The sequence below is a fragment of the Eriocheir sinensis genome, unplaced genomic scaffold (assembly GCF_024679095.1).
Source record: "Eriocheir sinensis breed Jianghai 21 unplaced genomic scaffold, ASM2467909v1 Scaffold828, whole genome shotgun sequence".
Classification (NCBI taxonomy): domain Eukaryota; kingdom Metazoa; phylum Arthropoda; class Malacostraca; order Decapoda; family Varunidae; genus Eriocheir; species Eriocheir sinensis.
Genome location: NW_026112195.1, coordinates 120,582 through 130,000, shown reverse-complemented (window position 1 = coordinate 130,000; position 9,419 = coordinate 120,582).

Here is a 9,419-nt window from a genome sequence, read left to right as displayed (position 1 = left end):
GCTGTTTTGGCCCGGCCGTAGTGAAGGGGTTAAGTGTAAGCAATTTACGGCTTAAATTTCGCATGAGAACTACGTAAATTCCTCTCACATCGACTATTTCCAAAGGTCAAAAAGGAGATTAATCGGGTTCTCATGAGTGTTTCCTAAGGCTCGTGGTGCAGAAGGGTCAAACTCAGGGTCATACATCTATCCCTGGAGATGCCCATAATGCCTACGACAGCCTTGTCAAATATATATGTGTGCACCGTAATATGCTGGGCACCGACCAAAAACTGTCACGCCCTCGATAACAAGCTAAATTTGTCATTATCGTTAAAATCCTTCATTACCGACGTTATTTTGCATTAGTTATGGGTCAAAAACAGGAAAATATGATGTTCTGAGTATGGTAATTAATGAAAATATTGTTGCTCCCACCCCCATAACAAGCTTAATTTATGGTTATCGTTAAAATCTCACCAAAATCGTTAATTATTGATGTTCTTTGCATGGGGGGCTCCCGTGGTCCCGTGGTAGAGAGTCTGCCTTGCGCTTCGGCGGGGTGCTAGGGCGTGGGTTCGAGACCTATCAGTTACCATGGGGGTGGAGAGGTGGGCTATCTCTCTACCAGCCGTCTGGGGGGTTGCGCGGCATGCACCACCTTCCTCCATTGGGGTATATCCCCAACGAAATACAAAAAAAAAAAAAAAAATGTTCTTTGCATTAGTTAGGGGTAAAAATAAACAGGAAAATACGTTGTTATAAGTACGACAACTGATGCAAAAACTGTTATGCCCACCCCCAGAGCAAGCTTAATTTATAGTCATAATTAGAATCGTTCATTGCTGATGGTTATTTGCATTAGTTAGGGGCCAAAAATACGATGTTCTGAGTACGATAATCTGCCAAGACCAGGACCAAGATCAGCTGAAAAGGTTTACTTGTGGAGTGTGCAATGAGAGCAAATAGATTAAGAACTGCATGAGAATGATTGGTGACAATGGTATGCGAGTCAGGTGGGTGAGCAGAGAGGAAGGGAGGCGTTTCTTTGAATGGAAGGTGACTGACAGGAATAGTGAGGGTCTAGAATGGAATGTGAGAAAGTGGAAGAAAGAGATAGACAGTGCAGTGAAAGCTGACGGTCTGAGGAGGTGGAAGCATGTGATGGAGCGAAAGACTACTTTGGAGTGGTACAGGGAAAAGGAAGCCCCGCAGTGTGTCAGCTGGTATGATGGAAGCCTGGGTGGTGGTGATCTTCTCTTCCAAGCTCGAGCGCAGTGTATGAATGTGAATGCAAGAAATTACAGGTGGTCTGAGTCCCGCAGCAATGTGTGACAGGGGTGTGGAGGAAACTGTCGTGCATGGGGTGTGTGGGAGGTACCGGAGAGAAAGGACGGAGATGATGAGGGTGGCACTGAGTGAGATGGGCTGGGATGTGAATGGGAGGATTGCAAGGACAGAGAGGGAATGGATGCTGCTGCTGCTGGGACTGAGTGATGAAGCAAATGATAGAATTATAGAAGCCATGAAGAGCTTTCTGGAAAAGATGTGGTGTGCAAGAAATAGGGAATTGGAAGATTTGTAATGGATACTGCTTGTGTTGTTTTATTTTTACAGGTTGTGCCGATGTGAAGGCCTGACTCTCCAGCGGGTCACCTGTACAGCAAGAGCAAGAGAGAGAGCGGGGACCTAAACCAACCCCACTGAGTCCATATTTCTACCTTTTACCCGTGCTTTATGCCGCCAAGATGAGGGAGACGAGTGCCGTGTTGGAAAAGCCACTCCGTGCCATCTGTGGCGAGTGCAGGAAGCATGTGGAGGCTGTGGAAGAGGAGAAAATAGGGGGAAAACAAGCGCCATGGTGGAGGAGGGAGAGAGATGGGAGCTCGGGGCTCTAGAGGCTGTGGCCCCACAGCCTAACTAGCCCCATAAAACACCCAAGAAGAAGAGATGGGAGCTGGGGAGGAATTTCTTTGAGGGAGGACAGTAAAGGGAGAGGGAGGGAAGGAAGACGTATTTCGACTGGGGAGGAAAGGAAGGAAGGGAGGACAGAATGGGGAGGAGGAAGGAAGGAAGGGAAGATGTATTTTGACTGGGGAGGAAAGGAAGGAAGGGAGGAGGAAGGAAGGGAGGGAAGATGTATTTTGACTGGGGAGGAAAGGAAGGAAGGGAGGAGGAAGGAAGGGAAGATGTATTTTGACTGGGGAGGAAAGGAAGGAATGGATGACAGAATGGGGAGGAGGAAGGAAGGAAGGGAAGATGTATTTTGACTGGGGAGGAAAGGAAGGAAGGGAGGACAGAATGGGGAGGAGGAAGGAAGGAAGGGAAGATGTATTTTGACTGGGGAGGAAAGGAAGGAAGGGAGGACAGAATGGGAGGAGGAAGGAAGGAAGGGAAGATGTATTTTGACTGGGGAGGAAAGGAAGGAAGGGAGGACAGAATGGGGAGGAGGAAGGAAGGAAGGGAAGATGTATTTTGACTGGGGAGGAAAGGAAGAGAGGACGGTTAAGATTCGTTTTAGGTCCGTGCCAGTATCTCATTACCTACCTTATGAAACATCAGCATCTCTTCATATATCTTTTCTACAAACCTTAAACAGTCATGGAAAAGCTTTGAAAATCCAATTCAAGGACTTTTTTTTTTTCACTCTTGAAAATAGGGGATAATGTTTATGGAGGCGCGTCGCCTCCTCTGGCGGCGGCCGCGGCGATGCTGCAGCCAGTGTTGCGAGAAATACCTCCTCGCTGAAATAAGACACATATACATGTGGGGGGGGTTCCAGGGGGGGGCGTAGGCCCCCTTGGTTAGAAGAGGGGGGTCGAGGGGGCCGTTAGTAGGTCGTAAAGTTCGGTTGGAGTAGTTTAAATATGCTCCCCAACCCTAAACCCTCTGCGAGCTATTTTATGGAAGGGAAAGGAAAGGAGAGGAGAGGAAATGATAGGGAAGGAAAGGGAAGGGAACGGAAGGAAAGGAAAGCAAAGGAAAGGAAAGCAAAGGAAAGGAAAGCAAAGGGAAAGAAAGAAAGGAAAGGGAAGGGAAAGGAGAGGAGAGGAAATGATAGGGAAGGGAAGGAATGGGAAGGAAAGGAAAGGAAGGAAGAGAGAGAGAAAGGACGATAAAGGGAGAAACAGATAAAATTAAAGATATGGAGGAACAAGGAGATAAGACAGAGAGAGAGAGAGAGAGAGAGAGAGAGAGATAAAAGATTGGAGAGGAAAAAGGAGAGAGAGAGAGAGAGAGAGAGAGAGAGAGAGAGAGAGAGAGAGAGAGAGAGAGAGAGAGAGAGAATAAGAAAGAATAAAAAATAATAATAATGAAAAAATATATTAATAACAGTCTTTATCCACAGCTCTGAAGAACGAAGGGAGAACAGAAGAAAGGAAGGAAGGCCATCTTGGAAGACTCAAGAACCAGTCACCCCAGTCCAAGGAAAAGTCACAAGAGGTCAAGGAGGTCACAGTATGAAGGAGCAGTCCAGTCAAGTCAAGTTATTGAAAAGGGAAGGGAAGGGATAGGAAAGGATAGGGAAGGGAAGGAAATGAAATGAAAGGGAAGGGAAGGGAAGGAACAGAGAAGTGTATATATAGTTAAGCTTAAAGTCACATACAGTTAGATACATACAGTTACACTCACATAGATTTACATACAATTTCAATGGTGCGTTTGACTCAGTGGGTAGCGGATTGGCCCGGCCCACGGTGTTATGGACTCGCTCAACACAAGTACAGTAAACCCTCGATATAACGGACTAATTTTCATTTCTATTTATTCATTTATTTTTTTCACATCAGAGGACACGTCTCAAGGGCAGTAAGGAGTACAAAAAAAAAGCCTGCTACTCGCCGCTCCTATAAAAGATAAAAGTAAAGAGTAGCCAAAAGAGAGGTCAATTTCGGGTGGAGAGGTGTCTTGATACACACTCAATTTTGGGGGAACTTAGTCCGTTAGGGCCGAAAGTCTGTTATAAGCGGCGAAGATTTAAAAAAACGTAAAATAATAAAACGACGAAGGAGTAAACGTAGGTATATATATTTTTTATTGTGTATGTTGTGTGCACGTTGTCTATAGGGCCGCACAGCACACTTGGCAACGCACTCCGAGGCACTGAGGTTGCTAGGTTGTGAGTGGGGTCTTGCATGGGGGTCATATTGTTACGGGTATGGGTAGAATTTTACAAGTGCAGCGAGTAGCAGGCTTATTTTTTATTATTGTTTACTTTTTGTGTGCCCTTGAGCTGTCTCCTCTTGTAAAAAAAAAAAAAAAAATTGCGCCAATCTCTCACTGGCAAACGAAACTTTTTTTTTGTAGTTTCTGGTGTGTTATGAAATAATCTGCTAACTGTTTCTGTCACATAATTAAATGATTGCCTTTCCAATGCCTGGTGTACACAGCACCTGTAAAATAACTTGCTGAGAGAAATGTTCAGGTTGCTTAGTTTCTATATTTCACACCGGGTTCGATTCCTGGGCGGAGTTGAAAAATTTGGGCGGTTTTTCTGATACCCCTGTCCACCCAGCAGTGAATGGGTACCAGGTATTAATCGAGGGTTGTGTCCCGTCTCCTGGGATCTGTTCCCTTCTCCTATAATTCCTTCCCCTTCTGTCTCTCTCCGGCATATGACCACAGATGTTGCGCCCACTGAACAAAACCCTTTATATTTCACTCACAACCCACAAAGATCACAAGTGGATAAACTAGAACAAAACCAGGCTAATTAATGTTTTTCCTGCCATGTATTCCCCCAGTGCGCATGCGTGATGGACACCAGAGTGACATATTTCTGCGAGGAGGTATTTCTCGGAACACGCACGCTGCCGCCATGTCCCTTCCCGCGCTGTGTATTCCCGCGCCACACAACGCATGCCCAATAAATTTACACTAAGCAAAAATAACTTAACCTAACCTACCTAAGTGAGGGTCTAGCCCCCTCGACACTCTTAAGCTGTGCCTGTACCAACACTCACAAACACTTGGCTATTTTCCATTACATTTACGTCCTGGATTGATGCATAAGACTTTCCTGTGGTATAAATACGTTCTTCATTTAATTATTTGTGACAGAAACAGTTAGCAGATTATTTCATAACACACCGAAAACTATCCCCCCCAAAAAAAGGTTTCGTCTGCCAGTGCGAGATTGGCGCACTTGTAAAATTTTACCCATACCTGTAACAATCCTGCAAGACCCACTGGCAACCTGGCAACCTCAGTGCCTCGGAGTCTGTCGCCAAGTGTGGCCGTACAGACACCGTGCACACAACATACACGATAAAAAAAATATATATACATACCTGCGTTTACTGGGTTTGTTGTTTGATTATTTTACGTTTTTTAAAATCTTCGCCGCTTATAATGGACTTTCGGCACTAACGGACTAAGTTCCCCCAAAATTAGTTTGTTATATTGAAATTTTACTTTACTAGTGTTGAGCTACTCCATGACACAGTGGGCGGGCCAATCCACGACGCACTGAGTCAATGGAAACCACGAGGAGGAATATATTTCATGAGGTGGGCTGAGGCAGACTACTGGAACCCAAGGATGGGGCAGCAGATAAAGGGCGGAGGGCAAGGTGGCTACTTACCGGGCGCAGTTCGTTCAAAAAACATTCTTGATCAGTCCCCATGGATTTCTGACCCTCGGGGCTTCGTGGTGCAGTGGTTAGCACACTCGGCTCACAACCTTTAGAGCCCGGGTTCGATTCCCAGATGGAGTTGAAAAATTTGGGTGGCTTTTCTGATACCCTACGCCCCTGTCCACCCAGGAGTGAATGGGTACCAGGTATTAATCGGGGGTTGTGTCCCGTCTCCTGGGGTCTGTTGCCTTCTATAATTCGTTCCCCTTCTGTCTCTCTCTGGCATATGACCACAGATGTTGCGCCCACTAAACCAAACTTTCCAACTTTTTCTGACCTTCTCCATTATATCCGAAATCCATTATAAGCGGGTCTGTTATATCCATGGTTTACTGTACATGTATATGGTTAAGCTGTTGTAGTTACCAGAAGCGGGTGGTTGAAAAACTATTCTCGGTCGGTTCCCGTGGATTTCTCACCCTCTGACCTTGTCTGTTATATCCGAAATCCATTATAAGCGGGTCCGTTATATCCAGGGTTTACTGTATAGTTGAGGTCAGTTCGCCTACAGTTGAGATAGTTAGTTTTATACAGTTTAGAGCTAGCTTTCTTTCTCTCTGTTAAGATAATATTGCCTGTGTTATAGAGTTCAGCTTCCTCTCACTGGGTAGACATATACAGTTTGCTAAATACAGTTTAGAGCGAGCTTTCTTTCTCTCTTTCTTTCTTTCTCTCTGCTAAAATAATATTCCCTTTGTTATAGAGTATATATAACAGTCTCATACGGTTAGCTAGGTACATACAGTTAACAGTTTATTTTGTTTGTATCTTCTTATCTTACCTTACCCTGCCTTACCTTACCTTGCCTTACCTCTCTCTCTCTTGCTTCTCATTTCGTTTTCTCTCCCTCTTTACCTTTTCCTCTCTCTCTCTCTCTCTCTCTCCCTTCTGATACCTTTCTCTCTCTCTCTCTTTTATTGGTAAATTTCTTCAGTTCTTTCATTCTTTATTTTCCTTCTCTCATCTCTCTCCTTCCCTTACCTCCTCTCTCTCTTATTCTTCTCATTACATTCTGTCTCTCCCTCTTTACCTTTTCCTCTCTCATAGGAATATAACACACAAACATTACAAATTAACTTTTTATTAATAGAAAAACACACATACATACATACACATAGTAACAATGATAAGGCTATGTTGGCTAGGGGGGGAGGGAGGGAGGAGGGGGTCCTTCATGAGGCTGGGGAGGGTGTGTCTGTGGGGGGTTGTCAACATACTGTGGGGGGTACATCTGTGGGGTCCTGTGAGCTGCGGTGAGGTGAGAGAGAGAGAGAGAGAGAGAGAGAGAGAGAGAGAGAGAGAGAGAGAGAGAGGGGGGGGCACCTCTCGAGTGTCTCTCACTCACTCACTCTATGGTCTAATGTATATATAGTTATGCATATGTTGTATAATATGTATATAGCTAATGTATGTTGTATGGACTAATAAAAATGAAAAATATCTAAAAAGGTGTTTGTCATGTGTGTGTATGTGTATGTGTGTGTACTCTTCTCTTCTTCCATTCCTCCTCCTCCTCGTCTTCTTCTTCTGATCTTCTGTTGTCATTATCATCTTCCTCCTCTTCTTCTTCTTCTTCTTCTTCTTGGTCCCAGCATCAACACACACCTGAGGAGAATAACTCCATTAATGGATTGGAGAGAGAGAGAGAGAGAGAGAGAGAGACCTATACCAAATGAAGATGCAATAACAGGAGGAGGAGAAACTGTGCTAAAAAAAGAGAAATATGAGAGAAATAGGAAGGAAGAAAAAATGTGATGATCAGAGAAAGAGAGAATAAAGGAGGAGGAAGGAAGGAGAAGGAAGGAAGGGAGATAACCAAATGGAGGGAGGAAGGAGGCAAGGAAGAGAAAGTGTGATGATCCGAGGAAGAGAAAGAAGAGGAAGGAGGTAAGTGAAGGAAAATGGAGAAGAAATTAGAAATAGAAGGGAGAGGAAAGAGAGAGAGACCAAATGAGGAAGAAAGAGGAAGAAGAAGAGGAGGAAAAAAGGGAGAACCAAATGGAGGGAGGAAGAAGGGAAGGAAGAGGAAGAAGGAAGAGAAAATGTAATGAGCAGAGGAAGATAAAGAAAGGAGGAGGAAGGAAGGAAGGGAGAGAGAGATAACCAAATGGAGGGAGGAAGGAGGTAAGGAAGAGGAAGAAGGTAAGTGGAGGAAAAGGGAGAAGAAATTATAAGAAGAAGGGGGAGAGAGAGAGAGAGAGAGAACGTATAATATTACATAGAAAAACCACACACACACACACACACACACACACACACACACAGGGGACTTAAATTTCCCTGCCTACCTAGATATTGACAATGTAATATATTTGTACTGAGTGACTCCACAACAACATGGTCTGCCAGGCCTGTTGAGACCCACTGCTGTTATGCACTACACTACCAAGGTACAGTAGACCCTGGATATAATGGGCTAATTTTTTTTGGGGGGGGGGACTCAGTCCGTTACAAGCAGCAGAAATTTAAAGATACAGTCAGTTTATGAGTTTAACCCCTTCACTACGGCCAGGCCAAAACAGCGCCCCGCGCCGTATCCAAGATTGCCACGCGTGGCAAATTTCAAATGTCGCTATTGAATATAACAAGTTTTCAGCCATAAACTCAACATAATCATCATGTATTATAATTATATGAAAACATGCAGAATTGAATGGTGCACATAAAGAAACAAATTAATTGATAATTTTGAGATGTTAGCATAAATATAGAGATAAAATAACTCTTATATTGGCTAAAGCAAGCCAGGACGCAGTATGAGCCCCTCGGATATAATGAGGGCACAAAAGGACGAGTATCTGGTCCTTGTGTTGATGGGGTTAATTTGTTGGGGAATTTTTGCCGGCATGACAAAACACTCGTAAACCAAAACGAACTTCCCCTCCATTGAAATTAATATGAATACCATTTATGCATCCCATATCCCACCCAAATATTACCAGAAAACATTATAGCTGTTATTTTATACAAAATAAAAGTAATTTTACTAACAAATATCAATGATAAATGACACAAAACACGAATCACTGTGTTACGGTTGTTAGGGAGACTCCCTCAACCAGTTATTATGCTGGAGGTGCAGGCTTGGCACCAGGGTTTAGCAGCCACAGTTTCCCTATTCTTGAGGCACCGAAGGGAAGCTAACCCGATGTATCGTCCAAGATGGAGGGTGAACGTGAGTCAGTCATGCCCAGGAGAGCATACAAGCTGCCGAGGCTCGCACCCTGTTCCTGTTGCCGGCATAGTATCCGCTGTTCCTGTTTGCAGCACCATCCCTTTTAACCCTTTCCTTGCTGAGTGCTCGCAACGAGACTATCCCCCAAGGTGCGCTCGGGCAGCCCAGCGGGGGAGGGGGATCTCTTTTAACCACTATATCTCAAAAACTATTCATCACAGCTACAAAACAAATGCACCATTGGAAAGAGGAGGCCAAGATCTATAAGATTCAGTTATGTAAGCCTCTCCTACAAATGTACAGGCACGTTCAGGAAGATAATCGTTGGACACTGAATTGTGATAACATAAAGAAAATATCAGATTAATGGAAAATGAAACAAAGGATACTTGTGATACTATTAAAAAGGAAAGATACTGTGATTGCTTTGAACCCAAACATGGCCAGGTGACTATAATGATGCCATGTTTATTAAAAGGACATCAGTAGGCTATCCTTGGAAGCAATTAAGACTCATTCACTCACTACGACGTTGTGAATAAGTGCATATCAAGGATTATTATTACACGAAAAGCAAGGCAAGGCGAGGGTTGTCAAGGCAACGAGGCCCACAAACTGCCGCAAACCAGT